The sequence below is a fragment of the Orycteropus afer genome, unplaced genomic scaffold, assembly GCF_000298275.1.
Source record: "Orycteropus afer afer isolate SDZICR_OR568_19922 unplaced genomic scaffold, OryAfe1.0 scaffold00268, whole genome shotgun sequence".
Lineage (NCBI taxonomy): Eukaryota > Metazoa > Chordata > Mammalia > Tubulidentata > Orycteropodidae > Orycteropus > Orycteropus afer.
The window spans coordinates 1,754,404-1,779,454 of record NW_006921855.1 but is presented as its reverse complement, the minus strand read 5'-3'; positions in this window follow the sequence as shown (position 1 = coordinate 1,779,454).

Below are 25,051 nucleotides of genomic sequence, written 5' to 3'. Positions count from 1 at the left end.
TCAGTCTTCCTTTTTCATTGTCCAGCTCTCACATGCATATGAGGTGATTGAAAATACCATAGCTTGTGTCAAGCACACCTTAGTCCTCAAGAAGACATCTTTGCTCTTCAGCACTTGAAAGAGGTCTTTTGAGTAGATTTGTCCAGTGCTGTACATCATCTGATATCTTGACTGCTGCTTCCATTGATGTTGATTGTAGAACCAAGTAATATGAAGTCTTTGACAACTTCAATCTTTTCTCCATTAATCATGATGCTGATTGTTGGTCCAGTTGTCAGGGTTTTTTATTTCTTTATATTGAGATGTAATCCATACTGCAGACTGTATTCTTCAATCTTCATCAGTAAGTGCTTCAAGTCATCCTTTAGCAAGCAAAGTTGTGTCATCAGCATATCACAGGTTGTTAGTGGATCCTCTTCCAATCCCTCAGTCCTTCACATTCTTCTTCCTATAGTCCAACTTCTTGGATTTTTGCTCACAATACAAGTTGAATAAGTATGGTGAAAGGATACAAGCCAAATAATGCACTCCCTTCCTGATTTTAAACCACACATTATCCCCTTGTTCTGTTTGAACTACAGCTCCTGGTCCACGTATAAGTTCCTCATGAGCAAAATTAAGTGTTCTGGAATTCCCATTCTTCTCAATGTTATCCATAATTGGTTATGATCCACACAATCAAATACTTTTGCATAGTCAATAAAACACAACTAAACATCTTTCTGGTATTCTTTGCTTACAGCCAAGATCCATCTTACATCAGCAATGATATCCCTCATTCCACTTCCTCTTCTGAATCCAGATTACATTTCTGGAAGTTTTCTGTCAATATACAATGGCCACAGCCATTTTTTAATTATCTTCAGCAATATTTTACTTGCATTTGGTATTGATGATATTATTTGGTAATTTCCACATTCTGTGGGATCACCTTTCCTTAGGATGGATACAAATATGGATCTCTTCCAGTCAGTTGGCCTGGTAGCTGTTTTCCAAATTTCTTGGCATAGACGAGTGAGTGCCTCTGTTTGTTGAAACATCTCAGTGGTATTCTGTCAATTCCTGGAGCCATTCACGTTCTTCACCAATTCTTTCAGTGCAGCTTCAATTTCATCCTTCAGTACCATTGGTTCTTGATCATATGCCACCTCCTGAAATGGATGAACATCAACCAATTAATTCTTTTTGGTGTGGTGACTCTGTATATTCCTTTCATCTTCTTTTGATGTTTTCTGCATCATTCAATGTTTTGCCCATGGAATCTTTCAGTATTACAACTTGAGGCTTGAATTTTTTCTTCATTTCTTTCAGCTTGAGAAATGCTGTGTGTGTTCTTCCCCTTTGGTTTTCTAACTCCAAGATTTTGCACATTTCATTATAATAATTGATGTTGACTTCTCGAGCTGCTCTTTGAAATCTTCTGTTCAGCTCTTTTGTCTTTTCATATCTTCCATTTGCTTTAGCTACTCTCCATTTAAGGGCAAGTTTCAATGTCTCTTCTGACATACATTTTGGGTGGTTTTCTTTTCCCCCTTTCCTGTCTTTTTAATGAACTTTTACTTTCTTCGTGGATGATGCTTTTAATGTCATCCCACAATTCCTCTGGTTTTTGGTCACTGGTGTTCAATGCATCAAATCTGTTCTTTAGATGGTCTCTAAATTCAGGAAGGATATAGTCAAGGTCATAATTTGGCTCTCATGGACACATTTTAATTGTCTTCAGCTTCAACCTAAACTCGCATATGAACGGTTGATGGTCTGTTCCACAGTCAGCTCCTGGCCTTGTTTTGGCTGAATATTGAGCTTTTCCATCACTTCTTTCCCCAGATGTAGTCAATCTGATTCCTGTGTACTCCAGCTGGTGAAGTCCCCATGTATAGCTGCTGTTTTTGTTGTTGAAAAAAAGGTATTTTCAATGAATAAGTTGTTGGTCTCACAAAATTCTATCATGCAATCTCTAGTGTCATTTCTACCACCAAGGCCATATTTTCCAACTACCAGTGATTCTTCTTTGTTTCCAACTTTGTATTCCAACAATTAGTAATAATCAACACATCTTGGAGGCATGTTTGGTCAATTTCAGACTGCAGAAATTGGTAAAATCTTCTACTTCCTCATCTTTTGCTTTGGTGGTTGGTGCATAAATTTGAATAAAAGTAGTATTAAATGATCTTCTTTGTAGATATGTGATTATTATCCTATTACTGATAGCATTTTACTTCAGGATGCATCTTGAAACATTTTTTTGTTATGATGAACACCACACCACTCCTCTTCAATTTTTCATTCCTGCCACAGTATATCATATGGTTGTATGATTCAAAATGGCCAAAACCAGTCCATTTCAGTTCACTAATACCTAGCATATTGATCTTTATGCATTCCATTTTATTTTTCACAACTACCAACTTTCCCAGGTTCATACTTCATACATTGTATGTTCCAATTATTAATGGATGTTTGCAGATATTTCTTCCCATTTTGAGTCATGCCATGTCAGCAAACAGAGGGCTTGAAAGCTTCACTCTACCTACATCATTGAGGTCAACTGTACTCTGAGGAGGCAGCTCTTCCCCTGGTGTATTTTGAGTGCCTTCTAACCTGAGGGGCTTGTCATCTGGCACTATATTGGACAATGTTTCAGGGCTACTCATAAAGTTTTCCAGTAATACATCAGACAGTGTTTCACTACTATCATAAGGTTTTCACTGGCCAATTCTTTGAAAAGTTGATGGCCCTTTCCTTCTTCCAAGTCTGTCTTAGTCTGGAAGCTCTGCTGAAACCTGTCCACCATGGGTAACCCTGTGGGTGTTTGAAATACCAGTGGCATAGCCTCCAGCCTCACAGAAACACACAAGCTGCCACAGTATGACAAACTGACAGATGGGAGGTGGTCAGTATAGTTAGACAAGAGAAATTCTGACTTTTAATGATCAGTGTTTTTTACTGAAATTTAAATAATCCTTCAGTTTAAAAAATTTGTTGTTATCACTCAGCTATAGCAGTTTAAATGGAAATACATTAAGAACATTATTGTTAAAACTTTGTAATATATTAATGGAACTTCTGAGTATAGCTAGCTAAAGAGAAAACTCTCTTCAAATAATCAGTATTTATATTACTCTAAAAAAACCAAAAACCAAACTCAGTGCCCTAAAGTCAAATCTGATTCATAGCGACCCATCCTTGGGTTTCCAAGGCAGAATTACTACTGAAGTAGGTTGCCCAATCTTCCTTCTGAGGAGTGGCTGGTGGGTTTGAACCACTAGCCTTCTGGTTAGCAGTCAAGTGCCTTAGGCACTATGCTACCAGAGATTCCTGAATTACTCTAGACATGTATATTTTTTTCTCACTGCAGAAAATAATTTGAACTTCCAATTTATGATTCAGTCTCTTGTGAGTATTTTTAATATGAGTCAGTTTTCTAGAAAATTTTATCCCCCTGGGAAGTAACAGTATTCTTTCAGGACGTAATTGAGCCATTTTGGGCATCACTATGCAGTACTGTGCAGGCAAAAATACCAATCCAATGTTAGTTGACTTTTGAGTTGTTCCCACAACAAAGCTCTTTTTATGACCAGTTTTCAGGTGTTTTTAAATGGTTAGACTGATGTACTGTGATAGTAAGAGTAAAAATAGGTCTCAAAATGACATAGATTTCAGTTCAAATCCCTCCTCTCCTAGTGCCTAACTGCGTCAGACTGAGCAATTATATATAACCTCTCTACACCTCTCTTTCCACCTCAGTTTCTTCATGTATAATACAAGGAAATAAGGGAACACTTATTCTTACAGCTGTGATGATAATGAAGTACCTTGACTTAATTTACTTATTATTCCAACAAAATGAACAATTAACCAGCCCCTTTATCTTTCTCTAGTTCTTCATTCGATAGTAAGGAAGACAACAAATGATAGACATGTTAGGTTCAGCAATCTACTTAAAGAACTCTGTGTCTAGACATTGCTTTTGATAATAGCTAATAGAGTACTCTAGGTTTATATTTTCTCTTCCATGAGAATATTTGTTCTGTATACTGTTTATGATTTTAAAGTCATTTAAAACTGCATTTTAAATTTTTCAAAAACCAACAATGATGTTATTAAAGAAACAATTTGTCTTGGTTTATGACACATGACATTGTTTCATCACTAAGCCTGAGCTAGAAAATTTTAAATTGCTATAGAACTGTAGGAGCTCTGGTAGCATAGTGCCTAAGGCATTTGACTGCTAACTAGAAGGCTGGCAGTTCGATCTGATTCAAAGGCAGTGAGTTTGGGTTTTGGTTTTTGTTTTTTTGGTATAGAACTGCCACCCATCTGGCCTTTGGCCTTACCAGGACTTTCAAATCTGTGACCAAAATAAAAATTTCAGCTGCCTAGGATGTGTTTATTTGTGAGACTCATTGCATATAGAAGTATTTCACTTAGGCTTATGATTTAGTCAGTACTAGTCAATGCTTTCATCTTTATGACCCCTTTATAGGTTAAGTTGAAATTTATCACTATTTATAAGAAAGATCTAGGGGAAAATATATTTCAAACTTGCCTGAATTCATATATATAGTATGTAATGCCTAAGGCATTTGACTGCTAACCAGAAGGCTAGTGGTTCAAACCCACCAGCCATTCCTCAGAAGCATAAATCCACAAAAATAAGAAGTTGTCAAAAATGAAATGAAACACTTAAAGATAGATATCATAGGCATTAGTGAGCTGCAATAGACTATATTGGCATTTAGAATGAGACAATTATATGATCTACTATGTAGGAATAGGGAGTTCTGGTTGTGTAGTGCTTAAGGTACTTGATTGCTAACCAGAAGGCTGATCATTCAAACCCACCAGCCACTCCTTGGAAGGAAGATTGTGCAATCTAGTTCCATAATGATACCTCCTCAGAAACCCAAGAAGGAATGCTATGAGTCGAATCGACTGGACAGCAGTGAGTTTGGTTATTTTCTTCTTTTATGTGGGAATAGTGGATTGAAGAGAAATGGCATCACATTAATTGTCAAAAAGAACATTTCAAGATCTATCCTGAAGTACACTATCAGTGACAGGATAATATCCATATGCCATATTATTCAAATTTATACATCAATCATTAACACCAAAGATGAAGACATTGAAGATTTTTACCAACTTCTGCAGTCATAAATTGATCAAACATGCAGTCAAGATGCATTGATAATTACTGATAATTGGAATACAAAAGTTCTAAACAAAGAAGCAGATTCAGTAGTTGGAAAACATGGTCTTGGTGATAGAAATGATGCAGGAGATGACATGATAGAATTTTGCAAGACCTAGGACACACAATTAGAAATAGGTTTTTTCAACAAAATAAAGAGTGACTATACACATAAACCTCACTGGATAAAATACACAGGAATTAAACAACATCTGTGGAAAGAGATGATGGAGAAGCTCAATATCATCAGTCAGAACAAGCCCAGGGACCAATTGCAGAACAAACCATCAACTGCTCACAAGCAAGTTCAAGTTGAAGCTGAAGAAAATTAAAACAAGCCCATGTGCTGCCTCTTCTTTGCCAAAGCACAAACATATAGCATGAAGTGCTGCCTCTTCTTTGCCAAAGCACAAATCAAAGGAAAGTAATCTCAGGCTGCGCCACCCATCAGTCAGTTGGTTGTAGTATGGTTGCATGTTGCTGTGTTGCTGGAAGCTTTGCCACCAGTATTTCAAATACTACCAGGGTTATCCATGGTGAAGAGGTTTCAACAGAGGTTCCAGACTAAGATGGACAAAGAAGAAAGGCCTGTGATCTACTTCTGAAAATTAGCAAATGCAAACCTTATGGATCGCAATAGAATGTGGAACAATCCCTAGGTTGCAAGGCACTATACAATAGCCACAAAAATGTACTCCAGCACAACAATAATCATGAAAATGGTGTAGGACCAGGCATTGTTTCATTCTGTTATACATAGGTGGTCGTGAGTTAGAGCTGACTCAATGGCAGCTAATAAAAACAAAAACATATTCTGAGAAACTGGAAGAATTATGAATCATGTTTATCATTAGATTATAAACCTCTATATCATACTTATTTTTGAAAAGATACAAAAGAATTTCCTTCAGCCATCATATGTCAAACTGAACTTGCAAAACTAGCTAAGAATATCCAATACAGATGGTTTTAAATTGTGAGGATTTTGGAAAAATGTGTTGTATTTTTTAGGACTGACTACTAAATTTCTCTATCCTAAGTGTCTTTGATTTAACAAGTATTTTAAATTAAACTATTATCACATAAATATAAATAGCTTGAAACTTCCTTTTTCTAAAATACCTATTTGGGAGATACAATTAACACCTTTAGATTTCAAGAGAATTTTTGTTTAGATGTTTTAGAATGTTCACAGCATTTCAGTTGTTTTTCTTATTCCTAAGTAAATATTAAAGTATGCATTTAAAAAAAGAAGAAGAAGTACATGAGAACCAAAGTCCAACCTTGGGAATATCACACCTGAATTTAGAGACCAGTCAAAAATAAGTTTGAGATATTGAACACTAATGACTGAAGACCAGATGAGTTGTGGGATGACATCAAGGACATCATACATGAAAAAAGCTAACCAAAAAAAAAACCAAACTCACTGCCATCAAGTACATTTCAACTCATAACGAATGACCCCTCCTTGGGTTTCCGAGGCAGTATCACTATGGAAGTAGATTGCTCAACCTGCCTTCCGAGCAGTGACTGATGTGTTTGAATCACCAGCCTTCTGGATAGCAGTCAAATGCCTTAGGCACTCCACCATCAGAGCTCCCTGAAAAAAGCTAAAGGTCATTAAAAAGACAGGGAAGAAAGAGAATATCAAAATGGATGTCAGAAAGGACTCTGAAACTTGCTGTTGTATGTAGAGTAGCAATTTTCAATTGCTTCATATGCATGCAAAAGCTGGACAATGAATGAGGAAGACTGAAAAAGAATTGATGCCTTTGAATTATGGCGTTGGCAAAGAATACCTTGGACTGCCAGAAAAACAAACAAATTTGTCTTGGAAGAAGCAGAGCCAGAATGCTACTTAGAAGAGAGAATGGTGAGACCTTGTCTCATGTACTTTGGACCTGTTATCAGAAGGAACCAATCCCTGAAGAAGGACATCATGCTTGGTAAAGCAGAGAGCCAGTGAAAAAGAGGAAGACCCTTAATGAGATGGGTTGACACAGTGGTTGCAACACCAGGGCTCAAACATAGCAACATTTGTGAGGATGACACACAACCAGGCAGTGATTCATTCTGTTGTACATATGGTCACTATGGGTTGGAACTGACTCACTGGCATCATACAATGAAAACAAGGATGAGGTTTTCTTACACTGTACACACATGTACTTCTAGATGTGTGATTACCACAACTGATATGTTAGCAGTCTCAACTCTGTAACAATGGAATTTCCAGTTACTGTTTTCCTCTTTATGAATAAATTATATATACATGCAAATTGTTTTTGGCTGTTTTAGTTCTCTTTATTCAGCTGAAAGTGTGCCATTCCATAAATCTAAAATATCACATCAAACTTTCCCAGTTGCTACTTTATCTCTTTACAGATTCTTCATTCTCTTCTTGCTACCCATAGCCAACCTCAGAGAAACCTACCTTTGTTTTCTTTCTCCTCTATCTGGCCTAAGCTTCATGGCTTATTCCTTCAAATATTCTCTTACAAAAGTCTATTATCTCCAACCTTGTCAATTTCTCTTCAAATCCCAACCATTGACTTCTCCACTTTTATATCTACATTCAGTGAAGAAAATCACACAGCTATGAAATCTACCATCAAGCAAAATATGGTTCCAACTTTGATCAAGCCTTTGGGGGTCAATCAGTGTTGTTTGTGTGTTCCTTGGAGTCTCTGGGTCGTGCAAATGATTAACATGCTCAATTGCTAACCAAAAGGTTGGAGGTTCAAATCCATCCAAAGAGAGGCATCTTGGAAGAATGAACTGGTAATCTACTTCAAAAGAATTAGCCTTAGAAAATCCTGTGGAGCACAATTCTTCTCTGACACACATGGAGTAGCCATGAGTTAGAGTCTATTTCACAGCATTGGTTAGTCAGCTCCTTTTTCCATTAGACAAACAGCTTTCTCAGTCGTTTATTGTTGTTCTTGTTGTTAGGTGCCATTGACTGAGTTCTGATTCATGGTAACCCTAAGTACAACAGAATGCAACATTGCCAGATCTAGCAACATCCTCACAATCCTTGCTATATTTGAGCCCATTGTTGCAACCACTTGTCAATCCATCTCATTGAGGGTCTTTCTCTTTTTCACTTTTGCATACATATGATGTGATTGAAAATATCATGGTCATGCCCACTTTAGTCCTTCTCTTAGTTACCTGTTGCTGCTATAACCACAAGTTATAGTGTTACAAGTTGAAATACCACAAGTGGAAAACTTTAACAAAGAAATTTGCTTTCTCACAGCTTAGAAAGCTGAAAGTCGGAATTCAGGGTGCCAGCTTTAAGTGCCAGCTCTCGTTGTCAGCTCTGGGGGAAGTCCTTCTCTCTGAGCCTCTGCCTATGGCCTGTTTTAGTCCTCAAAGTGACATTGTTTGTTTTTGAACCCTTTAAAGAAGTCTTTTATGACACATTTGCCCAATTCAATACATAAGTTTGAGTTCTTTTTTTTGTTTTGTTTTGGGTTTTTTTGTTTGTTTTTTTTTTAAGTTTGAGTTCTTGACTGCAGCTTCCATGGCCATTGCTTGTGAATCCAAGTAAAATTAAAACCTTGACAACTTCAACGTTTTCTCCATTTATCATGGTGTTACTTACTAAGCTAGTAGTGAAAATTTTTGCTTTCTTTGTGTTAAAATTTGATCCATGCAGAAACTATAGTCTTTCCTCTTCATTAGTAAGTGCTGCAAGACCTCTTCACTTTCAGCACACAAAGTTGTGTCTTCTGCATATCTTAAGTTGTTAATGAGTCTTCCTCCAATTCTGAAGCCAGTTCTTCTTCATGTAGTCTAGCTTCTTGGATTATTTTCTCAGCATACAGAATAGGTATGGTGAAAGGATACAAACCTGAGGCACACCTTTCCTGATCTTTTTTGTTTGTTTGTTTGTTTGTTTTTTGTTGTTGTTCTTATGTGCCATCGAGTCGGACCCAACTCATAGCAACCCCTCCTTGGGTTTTGAGGCAGTAGATTCTATGGAAGTAGATTGCTCCATCTTCCTTCCAAGGAGTGGCTGGTGGGTTTGAACCACCAGCCTCCTGGTTAGCAGTCCAGCACCTTAGGCACTACGCTACCAGAGCTTTTAGTGAACATAAATTTAATTTCTGACAGTTTAGGAGGCTATAAGTTTGAATTCAGAGCACCAGGTCTAGGGAAAAGCTTTCAATCTCTGTCAGCTCTGGAGAAATATCCTTGTCTCTACAGCTTCTGCTTCCTGGTTTCTTGGAGATGTCCATGTGTCTTGCCATCTATCTTACTCCAACTCTCCTCTACTCCCCAGTGGCATAGTGTTTAAGGCATTTGACTGCTAATCAGAAGGTTAGCAGTTCAAACCCACCAACCACTCCTCAGAAGGAAGATTGGGCAATCTACTTCCATAGCGATACCACCTCGGAAACTCAAGAAGGGGTCACTGTGAGTCAGGATCAACTTGATGGCAGTGAGTTTTTGGTTTTGATGCCAAAAGAGTTGGCTCATGATACATCCTACACTAATCTTGTCTCGTTGCTATAACAAAGACAATCCATTCCCATATAGGATTATAACCACAAGCATAGAGGTTAAGATTTACAACAAATATTTTAGTGGGGGACTAATAATTTAATCCATAACATTCCACATTTTGCCCCCCCAAAAATTCATGTCCTTGCCATATGCAAAACATATTCACCCCATCACATGACTCCAAAATTGTTAAATCAACTCCAAGTTCAAAATCTCATCTTCTGAGTCATCTTAATAAATTATAGGTAAGATTTTATACATATTCCATCCTGGGGCAAAATTCCTATTCATCCATGAATCTGTAAAATCTAGAATATATGTTACCTCTTTCTAAAGTACAATGGTGGAACAAGCACAAGGTAGACATTTCTATTACAAATGAGAGAAATTGGAAGAATAGAAGGGATAACAGGCAACAAGCAAGTCCAAAACCCAGCAGGACAAATTATATTAGTTCTCCATTCTCACAAATAATCTTCTCTTCTCTGATACCACCTGGGCCTTGAAGGCAGAGCTAAATCCCAGGGCTGAGGTGCCTCCACCCAGAATCCAGAGGGTGTGGCCAACATCCAGAGTCATTGCCCATCCACTGACCTCCCCCCTCAGCCTGGCAGGCCCCATTCTTCTATGCCTTGAGCATGGCAACCCTGTCCCCTTAGCTTTAGCTGGCAGCCCCATCACCTTGGCACTCCTTTACAGCAGTGTTGCACTCCAGAACCAAGTTGGCAACGATCTGACTCTTTGAAACCTGGGAGGCTGTGGTCCCACCCTTTGAGATCCAAGAGATTAGCCCCACCCTTAGAAAACCTTCCAACAGTTCTGCTGGTCTCCAAGCTGATCCAGGGATGGTCCTTATCTTTTCCTGGAAAACAACAGATGTACTTTCTGCCTGTAGAATTACAAGAGGCAGAGAGCATTCTTTCTTTTTATTCTTTCTCTGTCCCTTTCAGTCTAAGCTAATGGCTTTTCTGCTGTAGTAGTTGGTTAGATCCATCAGTCACAGGCTTAATTTCTTAAACAAAAGTTGTGGCCAAATCTTGGGTGAAAATTCTAGGATATGCGTATTTACTTTTTACAACAGAATTTTTCACATCTTTAAGTTTTGTTTTCATTTTGCACAGTTCATATTTAAGTCCATCTCTTCTCACATTCTTCTATATGTGGGAAGGAGAAGCCACATGACCCATTTAAAATCTTGATTATAAATCTCATCAGTCAGATACCCGAGTATCTGACAAGTCTACTTTCCGTCAAACATTTTAATACAATCCAGAAAAGTTATTTTCCACTGCATAAAAAGCATTGCCTTTCCTCCATTGTCATATATTCATTATTTCTTTTAAAGCCTCATCAGGAGCACATTTAAGGTCCACATCTCTAGCAACATTCTCTTGCTAGTGCTGTAGGTACACTCTAACATGATAGAGACTTCCTCTATAGCTCTCTTCACTTCCTTCTAAGTCCGCACTAGAATTGCCTTTAATATCCATAATTCAACATACCAACAGTCTCCTTAAGGCCATCTAGGCTTTATTGTAAAACCAAACAACCCATTGCTGTGGAGTCAATTCAGATCCATAGTGATCTTATAGGACAGATTAGAACGGTCTCATATGGTTTCCAAGTGTGTTATCTTTATAGAAGCAGACTGCCACATCTTTCTCCCATGGAACAGCTGGTGGGTTCAAACCACTGGCCTTTTGGTTAGCAGCCATACACTCAAACACTGAACACCAAGGATCTTGATTTTACTATTAGGCATGATAAAAATCTTCCAGCCTCTGTCTGTTATGCAATTCGAAAATCACTTTCACATTTTAGTTATTTGTTAGAACAGCACCCCACTCCTCCTATACAATAACATCTCCTGAATAAACTTCTCCATCCCAGATTTCACTGTGGAACCAATACTACAAGTACATGTTCCCAAAGAGTATGTGTCAGTTATTGAACAATGTCATTATTATCACACAAAAGTAAAATTTTGCTAAAAATAATTCAAAAATGGCTGCAGTAGTATATTGACAGGGAACTTCCAGAAATGCAAGCTGGATTCAGAAGAGGATGTGGAACAAGGGATATCATTGCTGATGTCAAATAGCTCTTGGCTGAAAGCAAAGAATAACAAAAAAATGTTTACCTCTGTTTTATTGGCTATGCAAAGATATTTGACTGTGTGGATCATAAAAAATTAAGGATAACATTACCAGAGAAAGGAATTCCAGAATACTTAACTGTGCTCATGAGGAATCTGAGTATAGACCAAGAGGCTATTGTTCAAACAGAACAAGGGGATACTGCTAGGTTTAAAATCAGGAAAAGCATGTGTAAAGTTGTATCTTTCGCCATACTTATTAAATCTGTATGCTGAGCAAATAATACAAGAAACTGTACTATATGAATAACACAGCATCAGAATTGGAGGAAGACTCATTAACAACCTCTGATATGCAGATGAAACAACCTTGCTTGCTTAAAATGAAGATGACTTGAAGCACTTAAAGATGAAGATCAAACACTACAGTCTTCAGTATGGATTACATCTCAACATAAAGAAAATGAAAATCCTCACAACTGGGCCAATAAACAACATCATGATAAATGGAGAAAAGAAGTTGTCAAGAATTTCATTTTACATGGATCCACAATTAACACCACGTCAGCACATGGAGATCCTGAAAGACTTACTTTATCCATATCATTAAGGTTGGTTCTACTGTAATGAGGCAGCTCTTTCCCAGTCCTATTTTGGGTGACTTCCAACACAAGGGGCTAGTCTTCCTACACTGTGTCAGACAGTGTTTTCAAGCTATTAATAAAGTTGCCCAGTAGTCTATCAGACAGTGTTTCTCTGCTATTCATAAGGTTTTCCCTGGCCAATTTTTGAGAAGTGGATGGCCTCCTCTTTCTTCCTAGTCTGTCTTAATCTGTAAACTGCATTGAAGCCTGTGCACCATGTGCAACTCTGCTGGCCTCTGAAACACCAGTAGCACAGCCTCAAGCCTCACAGCAACATACAAGCCTCACAGGAAGACAAACTGACAGACAAGTTTGTCTCCCTTAGCTGTTGGAAACAAGGAGTGTGTCAGGTTGTATCCTTTCACCATACTTATTCAATCTGTATGCTGAACAAATAATCCAAGAAGCTGGACTATATGAAGAAGAACGTGGCATCAGGATTGGAGGAAGAATCATTAACAAGCTGCGATATACTGATGACACAACTTTGCTTGCTGAAAATGAGGATGACTTGAAGTACTTACTGATGAAGATGGAAGTATACAGTCTGCAGTATGGATTACATCTCAGTATAAAAAAAGCAAAAATCCTCACAACTGGTCCTATAAGCAGCATTACGATAAAATGCTGTCAAAGATGTCTCCTTGAGGACTAAGATGTGCCTGACACAAGCTGTGGTATTTTCAATCACTTTATATGCATGTGAGAGCTGGACAATGAATAAGGAAGACCAAAGAAGAGTTGATGCTTTTGAGCTGTGGTGTTTGCAAAGAATGCTAAATATCATGGACTGCTAAAAGAACTAACAGGTCTGTCCTGGAAGGAGGGCAGCCAGAATGCTCCTTGGAGGTGAGAATGTCCAGACTTTGCCTCACCTACTTTGGTCATGTTGTCAGAAGGGACCTTTCCCTGGAGAAGGATGTCATGCTTGTAAGGTGGAGCGTTGACAAAAGAGGGGAAGACCCTCAATGAGGTAGATTGACACGGTGGTGGTGGCGATGGGCTCAAGTATAGCAAGAATCATGGAGCTGGCTCAGGACTGGGCAGTGTTTCATTCCACTGTGCATAGAGTCACTATGAGTCGGAGACAACTCAATGGCACCTAACAACAACAACACAATCAAAACCCATGGAACCAGTAGTCAAGAAATAAGATGTCATATTGCACTGGGCAAATCTGTTGCAAAAGACCTCTCTAAAGTGTTAAGAAGTAAATATGTCACTTTGAAGACTAAGGTGTGCCTAACCCAACCATGGTATTTTCACTTGCCTCATATGCAGGTGAAAGCGGGATGATGAACAAGAGAGACCAGAGAAGAGTTGATGCCTCTGAAATATGCTGTTGGTGAAGAATACTGAAAATACCATGGACTGCCAGAAGTTGAACAAATCTGTCCTAGAAGAAGTAGAGTTGGAATGCTCTTGGGAAGCAAGAATGGCCAGATTTCATCTCACTTACTTTGGTCATGTTGTTAGAAGGGACCTTCTATGAGGGACCTCCCTGGAGGAGGATATCATACTTGGTCAGCAAAAAAGGGGAAGACTCTCAACAAGATGGATTGACATAGTGGCTGCAACCATGGGCTCAAGTATAGCAAGGACTGTGAGGATCACACAAGGCCAGGCTGTGTTTCGTTCTGTTGTACGTGGGATAACTATGAGTCAAAGCCAACTTGACAGCACCTGACAACAACAGTGTAAAGTTTTCATTTTCTCTTGGTAGGCACTATGCATTTATGGACTGTCTGAGGCCTTCTAAAATTCACCATTCAAGTCATCTTACCTTTCTCATCTGAAACCAATCAAAATATAAGTTTTTTCCTTATAGAAACAATAGAAGACAGACATAGAATAATCCCTCATAGACAGCCAGACACTGTGGGAGAGATATCCAACAGATCTACCAACTTAGGACCATAGTACTGGGAGACACCAGACTCAATTGGCACAACAAAATACATAAAAGTCTCATTCCTCATCCTACATTGGTGAGTAGCGACTGGGGTCTTAAAAGCTTTCAAGAGGCCATCTAAGATGCAGCTAATGGTCTCCTATTGTCGAAAGTGAAGAAGGGTGCAAAAAAAACAAGGGCATTTGGAAGCAATTAGCCCTAGGACATGATGGCCCTAGAGACCAGAACTAGATGGTACCCAGCTACCAACTCCAACCACTCAGGAAAGGATCAAATCTGGAGATCCTAGACAGACTAGGAGGAAAAACGTGGAACAAAATCCAAAAACTCAATAATGACCAGAATTACTGGTCGGATGGAGTCTGGTAAGACCCCCAGTACTACAGTCCTGGGATACATTCTGGGCCTGGAATAAAACTCACTCCCAGGGACTGGCTCTCAGCCCAATAGTAAACAAGATGTACATGCAGACCACTCAACCCAGGGTGATGCACCTGAGGGGCAACATTCGCATGGAGGAAATGCAGGACACACAGGAGTGCATTACTACAAGGGGCACAAGGGGAAAGTTTACAGGGCAGAGAGGGGAGGACACTGAGTTAGGTTTGAGAATGGTAAATGGGGAGTGAAACTAAATGTATATGTAATGTTGAATGTAAAACAAACTCTGCTCTGTAGACTAGCACCTAAAGCACACTAGCAAAGAAAAGATATATATATATAAGCTCTGGTAGCATAGTGCCTAAGGCATTTGACTGCTAACCAGAAGGCTGGCGGTTCAAACCCAACAGCCACTCCTCAGAAGGAAGGTTGGACAATCCTACTTCTGTAGTGATACTGCCTCGGAAACCCAAGGAAGTAAATGAAATGCATTATTTTGACTAAAGGAAAAAGTATTGTCTCTGTAAATTTTTATGAAGCACTCCAAAGGCAGGGCTTTCTCATCATCCTCTAAATAAAGTCTTAAATTCCACAGTAAAATAAAAATAAAATTAAAATTTGACCACACACACCTGCCTGCTTAGCTGTAACATGTGTGATTAATATTAGGATTTAGTATCTAGACAATAAGGAAGTACCCAAGGAGTCTTCAGTGAAGGCTAATAATATTAATTTGCAGAAGTTTGATCTTTTAAGCTGAAATAATGTTCTAAATAATAAAAGTGCCTACTATAAGCATGTTTTTTCTACTTTAATATAAATTCAAATTTGCACAAAGTTTAATGAAATAGTCACACTGATGAGAAGTACAATATATACATAAATACAGCTTCTAGAATCATTAAAATGAGATAATCAAAAATCATGATACTTTTACATTAAAAAACATTGCTGTCAAATCCATTCCAATTCATAGGAACCCTATAGAACAGAATGGAACTGCCCCATAGGGCTTCCAAGGCTGTAAATCTTTATCAAAGCAGACTGTCACATCTTTGTCCCATGGAGTGGCTGGTGGTTTCAAACCACTGAACTTTCAGTTAGCAGTTTTGTATATAACCAATGCGTCACCAGGGATCCTCCGCTTTTACATTAGATGTTGAAATTGCTGACCAGCACTCTCCTAGGCTCTGCCCAACTACATGAAATGCAATGACAAGGATTACAGTAAACTTGTCTAGATGCTGAACTTCTAAATGTATAGCTGGCTGAAATTCTAGTGGCTATGGAGTGATGGAAAGTCTACTGGGGTAATTTAAGATCATTACATCAGCAAAGAAGAGTCCCTGTGTGGCACAAATGGTTAAACTCTGGACTACTGACCAAAAGGTTTGTGGTTTGAACCCATGCAGAAGTTCCTCAGAAGAACAAACTTGGCAACCTGCTTCCAAAAGATCATAGCCCTGAAAACCTTATAAAGTTTAGTTCTACCCTGAAACACAAGGAGTCACCATGAGTTGCAATTGACCTAATGACAACTGTTTTCTTTTGAGCTTTTGCATTAGCAAAGAGTGTTAAGTTATGCATAGCAATATCTGAGAATCTGAAAAGATCAAATACATTGACAACTTTGCTTTAGAAAACCATAGAAAAAGAAATAATTCACTCACAGGAAAATCTACTTCAATCAATAGTAAACCATACAACAACAGTACTTTTTTATTTTGTATAACAATTTCCTTTCAGATGATTCAACACAAACATCCTGTCTGTGCTGGTCAATTAGAATGGATGAATTCACTTAACAATTTAGGGTGAAGAAGACAACCAAAATAAATGACACTCACTCTGAAATATACTTAAAGTAGTGATGTGTCACCTAGAGCAACATTGTTGTTGTTATGTGTCGCTGAGTCAGCCCCGACTCATAGCAACCCCTCCTTGGGTTTCCAAAGCAGTATCACTACAGAAGTAGGATTGCCCAACCTTCCTTCCGAGGAGTGGCTGGTAGGTTTGAACCGCCAGCCTTCTGGTTAGCAGTTAAGTGCCTTAGGCACTATGCTTACCAACTCATAATGCTGACACCTCAACAGAGCAGATAGCAAGTATCTTTATTTCTTTCAGTTTAATGTAACAAAAGGTATCTGGGAATGCTCAGATTCATAGAAGAGAATAATGAAGTCCAGAAACTATATAATACCCTCTTGACCACATTTTATCATAGAAGTTATTCTTTTTTATATAATGAGCAATTGAATAGTCCTTATTCTGAAAAATTAAATGGTACCTATTCTGATAAATTAAAAATAACCATCTAAATACCCACAGAGTTTGACTAATTTATATTTTGTCTGTAAATAATAAATTAGCAGACCATAGAGACAAATTCTGTAACAGAGTTGAAAGTCCACAAAGAATGCAGGAAGTGATGAAGTGTGAGATGGAGTGAACAGAGCAGGCTAAAAGGTGATGATTCATGATGAAGTGCAGCTGAGAATTTCAGCTGGAATGATGAAGTGAGATGGACAGTGATCTCACAGTGGTGGACATCCATCCATTATGCAAAAGACTTCATCCGAGAGATGGATTGTCCAAATGACCAGAAGGAAATTTGAAAACTCACTGGACTGAGTTTTGATGCATAATATAGAGTATTAAAAACAATACCTGGGGACTAAATCTTTATACATAATATAGATCTCTTATCTTCATGTAGCTGTAGTACTGTGTCATCAATAGGTAGTCCTCAGAGATGGCAGTGTGTCATAATTATCTTCCATGTATGGATTGTTTTGAGCCTCAAGAATGTCATGATTTAATTTTAATGAATCTTGGATTTCCAGGACTACAAATGCATCCCTAAATCTAAGTGTTCATTTGTTCTAAAGACAAGATGGTAATGTCCATGAGGACATCTGTAACATTTAGTCATTGAATGCATGAATGAATGAAGTCAATATAAATCTCTGACTGGGGACAAAGCTAAAACCATACTACATGTTTTGTACAATACAGTGAAAAGCCAGAATTAATCAGAGGACATTTGAAAACTCACTGGACTGAGTTTTGATACATAATTATTATATAGAGTATTGAAAACAATACCTGGGGACTAAATCTTTATACATAATATAGATCTCTTATCTTCAGATAGCCTTAGTTGACAGGCTGTTTAAGCCAAAGAATATGTCTTATTCCCAGTAGTACCTTCAGGACCCAACACTGGATCTATCATAAAAAATGATTTAAGAAAATCCACTGAACCATCCAAATTCCCATTCACAATAACATCAAATGAGAGGATTTGATTTATTATGTAGCTTTTGAGACATGAAAACTTCCTTGGGTTTCCGAGGCAGTATCACTACAGAAGTAGATTGCCCAACCTTCCTTCCGAGGAGTGGCTGGTGGATTTGAACCACCAGCCTCTGCTTAGCAGTCAAAAGCCTTAGCCACTACCCCACCAGAGCTCCCTAGAGGACATCATGCTGAGTGAAATAAGTCAATCACAGAAAGACTAATATTTTATGACCCCATTAATGTAAAAAGTCAAGGGAACTCACTTTATAGGCTACTGTGGATGGAAGGGAAGCAAAGAGAAAATTTAGGACTAGTTGGGGGTCACATGTTGATTTGTGTAAGGGGAGGGATGTATAGAAAAAGTCTGTGACCAGCATGATGACACTGGAGAAAGGAAGGACACTGAAACATGCACATAAGATACAGACAACAGAGGCAAATAATAGTATATGCACAATATTGCATTACCATTAACACCAAACACCAGGCTACAGATAAATGCATAGACAGCTGAGAAGATCAGGTGGAGGTCAGTAAACAGGAATGTACTCTAAACCAAGGATAGATTTAGCTGAAGATAATCTTGCATAGATAACAGTAGTGGTACAAAATTAGCCACATTCATTATAGAAGCAAAAGAAGACAGAGTTGGAGTAATCTCTCAGTGAAAATCAAATACCTTGCAAAAGAGAATCACCAGGCCTGCTGACTCAGGACCATAGTACTGGGGGACACCAAGCTCAATTGGCACAACATAGCACGTACAAATCTTGTTCTGCAACCTACTTTGGTGAGTAGCAACTGGGGTTTTAAAAGCTTTTCAGCAGCCATCTAAGATGCAACTATTGGTCTCCTGTCATCTGAAGTAAAGAAGAGTGAAGAAAATCAATGGCATTTGGAAACAATTAGTCCAAAGATGTGATGGACCTTGACACCAGAAGAGCTAGATTGTGCTCAGCTACCAATGTCAACCACTTGGGAAGAGATCAAAACTGGAGATCCTAGACAATGTGCGAGAAAAAATGTGGAACAAAATTCAAAAACACAAAAATGACCAGAACTATTGGTCAGATGGAGTCTGGTGGGACCCCCAAGACTACAGCCCTGGATACTCTTTGGGCTTGGGATTGACGATGCACCCACCTACTCTAGGGAGATACACCTCTTAGAACAATCAGCCATGGGGCACCTGAAAGGCAGCACTCACCTGGAGGGAAGACTGGACAGAGAGGAGTGCATACTTAAGAAGGGCATGGGTGGGTGGGGGGAGTGTCATGGAGATGGTAAGGGAAGAGAGTGTGTTATGTTCAGGGACAGTAATTGAGGCATGAAATCAAATGTACACAAACTGTTGAATATAAAACAAATTTTTCTCTGTAAATTTGCAACCAAAGCACAATAAAAAATAAAAGAGAAAGAGAGAATAAATATCTCCTCTGATCTATTTTCTTGTGCTGTGTGTCATGTGTCATACCATGAAGGCACAACAATCAATGTGACTTGAATGGCAATATCACAGCCCTTCCTTGGATGCTTGGTTGGCAATAATTCAGACCACCAATAGTTGTGAAACCTGTCCTTTGGTGGAAGATAAAAGAGATAAAAAGAGAACCCCTATTAACTCAGAGGAGAGGTGCCAAATTCTGGCTAAATATGGAAAGAAAAACCAAGGATGTGAAAATTACAACTATGCCAATTGCCTTCATTATTTTTGAATTTAAGAATAGACAATGTTTTGAGAATGCAGCAAGCAAGTGATTTCTTTGAGAGGTGATTCTAAGAAGCACCAGTACAGAAGTAAAAAACCCCATTGCCATTGAGTCAGTTTTGACTCATGGTGACCTCATGTGTTACAGAGTAAATTTATCTCCATAGGGTTTTCTTGGTTGTAATCTTAGGGTAGCAGATTGCCAGGACTTTCCTCAACAGTATCACTTGATGGGTTCTAATTTCTAACCTTTAGGTTAGTAGTTGAGCACAAACAATTTGTGCCACCCAGGGGCCTAGTAAAGAAGTGAAATAGGGAAAGGAAGGAGGCCAATAAATAATGTTATTGAAAAGGTTAGTGCTGAGGGCAAACTGGGACTCAATCCCAGCCAGGAACCCTGGGACACACGCATGCTTCAGAGATATACCAATCAAAGGATATTTGCCAAGGACCACTTGGTTAATGACTTGTTCAGTCATTGACCAAGGGCTACCCACAAGGGACCTTAATGCTACAGCTCTCCCACAGACCAAATGCACTCCAGTGGCCATAGAAAACCTTGCACAGAGCCTGGAGCAGGAAGCAGCGGAATAGACGTCTACGGAAATTGTGAGTGCTGAGTGGATATGCTAGGCATCAAAAGTATATGCTATATCTAATTGACATAAAATTAGATTCCAAATGCCTATATACATACGATCTGACCAAAAAATGAGGGGAGGGAGGAAAACTATGTTTGTATGAAAGAGAAGGCTTGCATGTAAAAGAAAATTAAAACAACATAACTTTAAAGAATACGTCCCTACCCTAAATTTCTTGGACTTTAGAAATTAGTGTTACATTAATTTAGAAGGGAAGTTGGCAAACTATAGCCATCAGGCCAAATCCAACCAGCTAACTGTTTTTGTAAGAATGTTCTGTATATTGTTTAATGATTTTAGAAAAAAAATCAAAAGAAGAATGCTTCATGACATGTGAAACTTATATGATCTTCAAATTCATTATCCTTAAATAGTTTTATTGGAACACAGCTACGATCATTCATTTACATAGTGCCTATGGTTGTGCTGACCCAAGCAATGGTATTTTCAATCTCCTCATATGCATGTGAAAGCTGGACAATGAATAAGGAAGCCCACAAAAGATTGGATGCTTTTGAGTTGTGGCCTTGACAAAGAATATTTAAAGTTCCATCGACTGCCAGAAGAACTAACAAATCTCTCCTGGAAGAAGTGCAGATGGAATCCCCTTGGAAGTAAGAATGGCCAGACTTCATCTCACCTAATTTCATCATGTTGTCAGAAGGGACCATTCCCTGGAGAAGGATATCATGGTCAGTAAAGTGGAGCGTCAGTGAAGGAGGAGAAGGCTCTCAACAAGGTGGACTGATACAATGACTACAATGATGAGCTCAGGTATAGCAAGGACTGTGAGGCTGGTGCAGGACTGGACAGTGTTTCATTCTGTTGTACGTAGGGTAGCTATGAGTCAGTGCCCACTGGATGGCACCTAACAACAACCACATGGCTGTGCTGCCAATGTCAGAGTTGAACAGCTGTGACAGAGGTCACTGGCCTGCAAGGCCCAAGATATTTATTATCTAGCCCTTCACAGAAAGTTTACCAATTCTTGATTTAGAATCAGATCTAATCTCAGGGAATCTTCATGATAATAATGCTTCCTTTGATTTGGGGATAAGGCAGGATGATCACTTCTTTTCTTTAAAAAGAATCAAAACCCCCAATTAAGCTTCATCAGGCAGTCTATGAGCTTCATGGGTAAGGAGAATTCTCTGATATTCTTCCTTTCCCTAAATCCACCAGATCAGAAAAAATATTGACAGTCCTGCATTACTGTCATTGTAAAAGTTGTGAGTTCTTGCTAGCAAAGCATGTAGTCAGGAACAAGACTTGATAAGGAGGGATGAAAATGGAATAAACTTAAATTTGGAATCACTGTTTTCTCCAATATGAAACATACAACTTTGCAAACACCTGCCTCTTTCTGAGTTTTTCCAGACATAAATTCACACTGGGACCTAATGTTTGAACCTAGAAAAGGAGCTAATTTTGAGGAAAGAGATCAAAAGATACCACACTGACAGATAACCCTATTAAAAAAGAGAGGTGGGTGGCAGCAGATGAGAGAGCACTTAATTCTTAATCAGCAGACTATTGTTGTTGTTGTTATGTGCCCTTGAGTCAGATCCAACTCATAGCGACCCCTCCTTGGGTTTCCCAGGCAGTATCACTACGGAAGTAGATTGCCCAACCTTCCTTCCTAGGAGTGGCTGGTGGGTTTGAACCGTCAGCCTTCTGGTTAGCAGTCAAGTGCCTTAGGCTGTAAGTAATAAATTACTAGTGGAGTAGAGATTCATATAAAGTGTTGGACATAAACTCAGAAATGAAAACTGGTAAATTTTAATCAAATCCAAAGATAATCCAATGTGCCAGATTTAATCCAGCACCTAACCACATGGTTGCTTGTTCAGTCATGAAAAGGGAGACTAGATCTGTAAACCAGGTCTGTAGTAGAGAGTGATCTATGGGTGTGTCATAAAGAAACATTCTGTTCCTCAGGATGTCAAAGTCCATTCCTGCGGCCTGGTTTACAGGAGAACATCAGTATTCTCCTGGGCACAGACGTCAGTGTGAAGGAAGCTTTAAATAGTACAAGAGAAAAGTGTTCTTGGTAGTAACACAGTCTATGATAAACTTTGAAGTACAAATGAGAAGTGGAAGTGAATGTTAAACGTATGCCTTGTCCTAAAACTTCATGAAAAATGAAATGTACGAGAAAAGTTGGATCCCTGCCATGACACCCATTACAGCGTAGACTAAGGCTCTGACCTTTCATGCTATACTTACTGTGTTTTTGACACATTTAGTCAATTAAAACGGGTGAAGTGTAATTTGTTTTTCTTAAGTTTAATACAGCATGTCAATAGAAGTTAACCAAAATTTATAGTTGGAACACTAAAGCTGCCACATGCACTTAAACAAATGAACACAATTTATCATGGTTGAAATAAAGAGAACATCATGGACATTTGACTTTATACTTCACATAAGCGCGTTGCCAAATATAGGAAAGCGAGCACCTTCTCACACTTCCAATGGAAAAGACATTTTAGTTCACATTAAATATTGGTGTGAAAAATCTGGCAGGTATCCAGTCCTAAGAAGTGTTAACGTTGGCACTTCCACTGTGTACTTTTACTATAAATTGTTGTAGCGTTTATTTGACATGGAATACCCAAAGGATTGATGAGCAAAGAAAGGAAGATTTTTTTTTTATTGTGCTGTATTACCTTTTTCAGACATCTATACTAAGCCTTTACATCTTCAAAGCCTAAACAAGTAGCCACCTGTACTCAATCGGTACAAGATATTTTTCATGAAACTATAGCTTGCCTTTTTATAAACCTATGAAAGCACACATTTTCCATTTTATTAGTCAGCAAAGCAGTGGTGGATTTAATAATAAAAGTTATAAATGCAGTTTCTTTATAGACAGTTTAACTTTTTTGCTTGTTTAAAATGCCACATGACATACAAACCTATGTCATAGTTTCTGTCTCTAGCACATGAAAACAAATGGCTGTAATTTTTAGTATCTTTACATTAAAAAAAAGCCTCACCTAGTTTTGGACCATTTATATAGCAGCCTACAGACTACAAATTATTTCAGACACACATAATACCATTACATAAAAATGATCTATTACAACCAAATTCATGTGTTTGAATTTGACATCCACACTATGTATGTCAATTATAGCCAGCTACAGTAATCATGAAATTTAGATTTCTAGATGCTATTTAAAATAATTTTACTTCCGTTTTTTACATTAAATAAAATGCTTCAAATTGTGATAAACAACCAAATTAACATGCAGTTCCTATGTAAAAATATGAGTAGGGTATTTGAATATATTTTGAAGGTTGAGATTGTCATAAGAGAATCAGGTTATCATATTTTGGAGCAAATATGATGACATAAAAAAAATAGTTTTGTAAGACTTCAGATTTTAAGTAGACAGAACAAATGTATGACATATATATTAATAGTCACATTTGAAAAATATCTGATCTGACCTTCCTGTTCTCTCTAAGCATCTCACCCAAGACTTTAATATTTACCAGAACGAAACCAAAGTTGAGTCGGATATGACTCATAGTGACCCCTTCTTGGTTTTCCAAGGTGGTATCACTATGGAAGTAGATTGCCCCATCTGCCTTCCAAGGAATGGCAGTGGGGACATATTTTAATGTTTAATATATTGTCCATGGTTTCAGGTTTGACCTGAACAAAGGTGATGTCTTCATAGTAAGAGACTATCATTACTCTAAGTTGTGTTAAAACTATCTCAGCTTTTATGTTCATTCACCTATTTCAAACTTACAGGATCAGAGTCATAGCCTCCCAAAATGAGCAATTATACCTACCACATATGGACATATATAGATCAGTAAGGGTTTGCCATCAACTCTTTTCTAACTTGCTTACCAAAAATTTAAGTTTAAAAGTAACATTAAACATTACAAAAAATATAACAGACATATGTTTGCTATTCAAGTAATAGGGTATAAAGGAAACTCTTACCTAGCACTAGAGACTTACTGTTTAGTAATTCTATATTTAAATAATAGCAAAACAGTTGTTGTTGTAGTGTGCAGTCAAGTCGGACCCGACTCATAGCGACCCCTCCTTGGGTTGCCAAGGCAGTATCACTACGAAGTAGATTGCCCAACCTTCCTTCCAAGGAGTGGCTGGTGGGTTTGAACCACCAGCCTTCCGCTTAGCAAAACAGTTAGGTCATTTAAATTTTAAAATTGCTTCAGAAAATAAAAAGGAATTCCCGCAAGATGGCGGACTAGGCAGAAGGACTATACAGACCCTCTTCAACAAAGAAAAGGGAAACCAATTGACACAGACACAGAAGATAACCTTGGACCCCTGAGCCTTGAAGGGAAGAATACAGAAATAGATTAAACCCCAACTAACAGAAGAATTTGTGTGAAAATACCAAAAAAGGAGTCATATGGAGCTGCGGTCTGGCAGGGACCTGAGCACCCCTGATGGCACAAACAGCTTGGACATTCCCAAGTGGTGCAACCCCAAGGACACTCGGGCCTGCAAAACTGAAAAAGTACAACATTCTTCTTGTTACTACACCCTACACCTGCTTGGTGAACGGAGGTGTGACCATCCCCACTCCCACCTACCTTCTGGGCCCACAAGAACTCCATCACAGTCTGTGTGCTCAGACGGAACCTGGGTGCCCTACGCAGTCCTC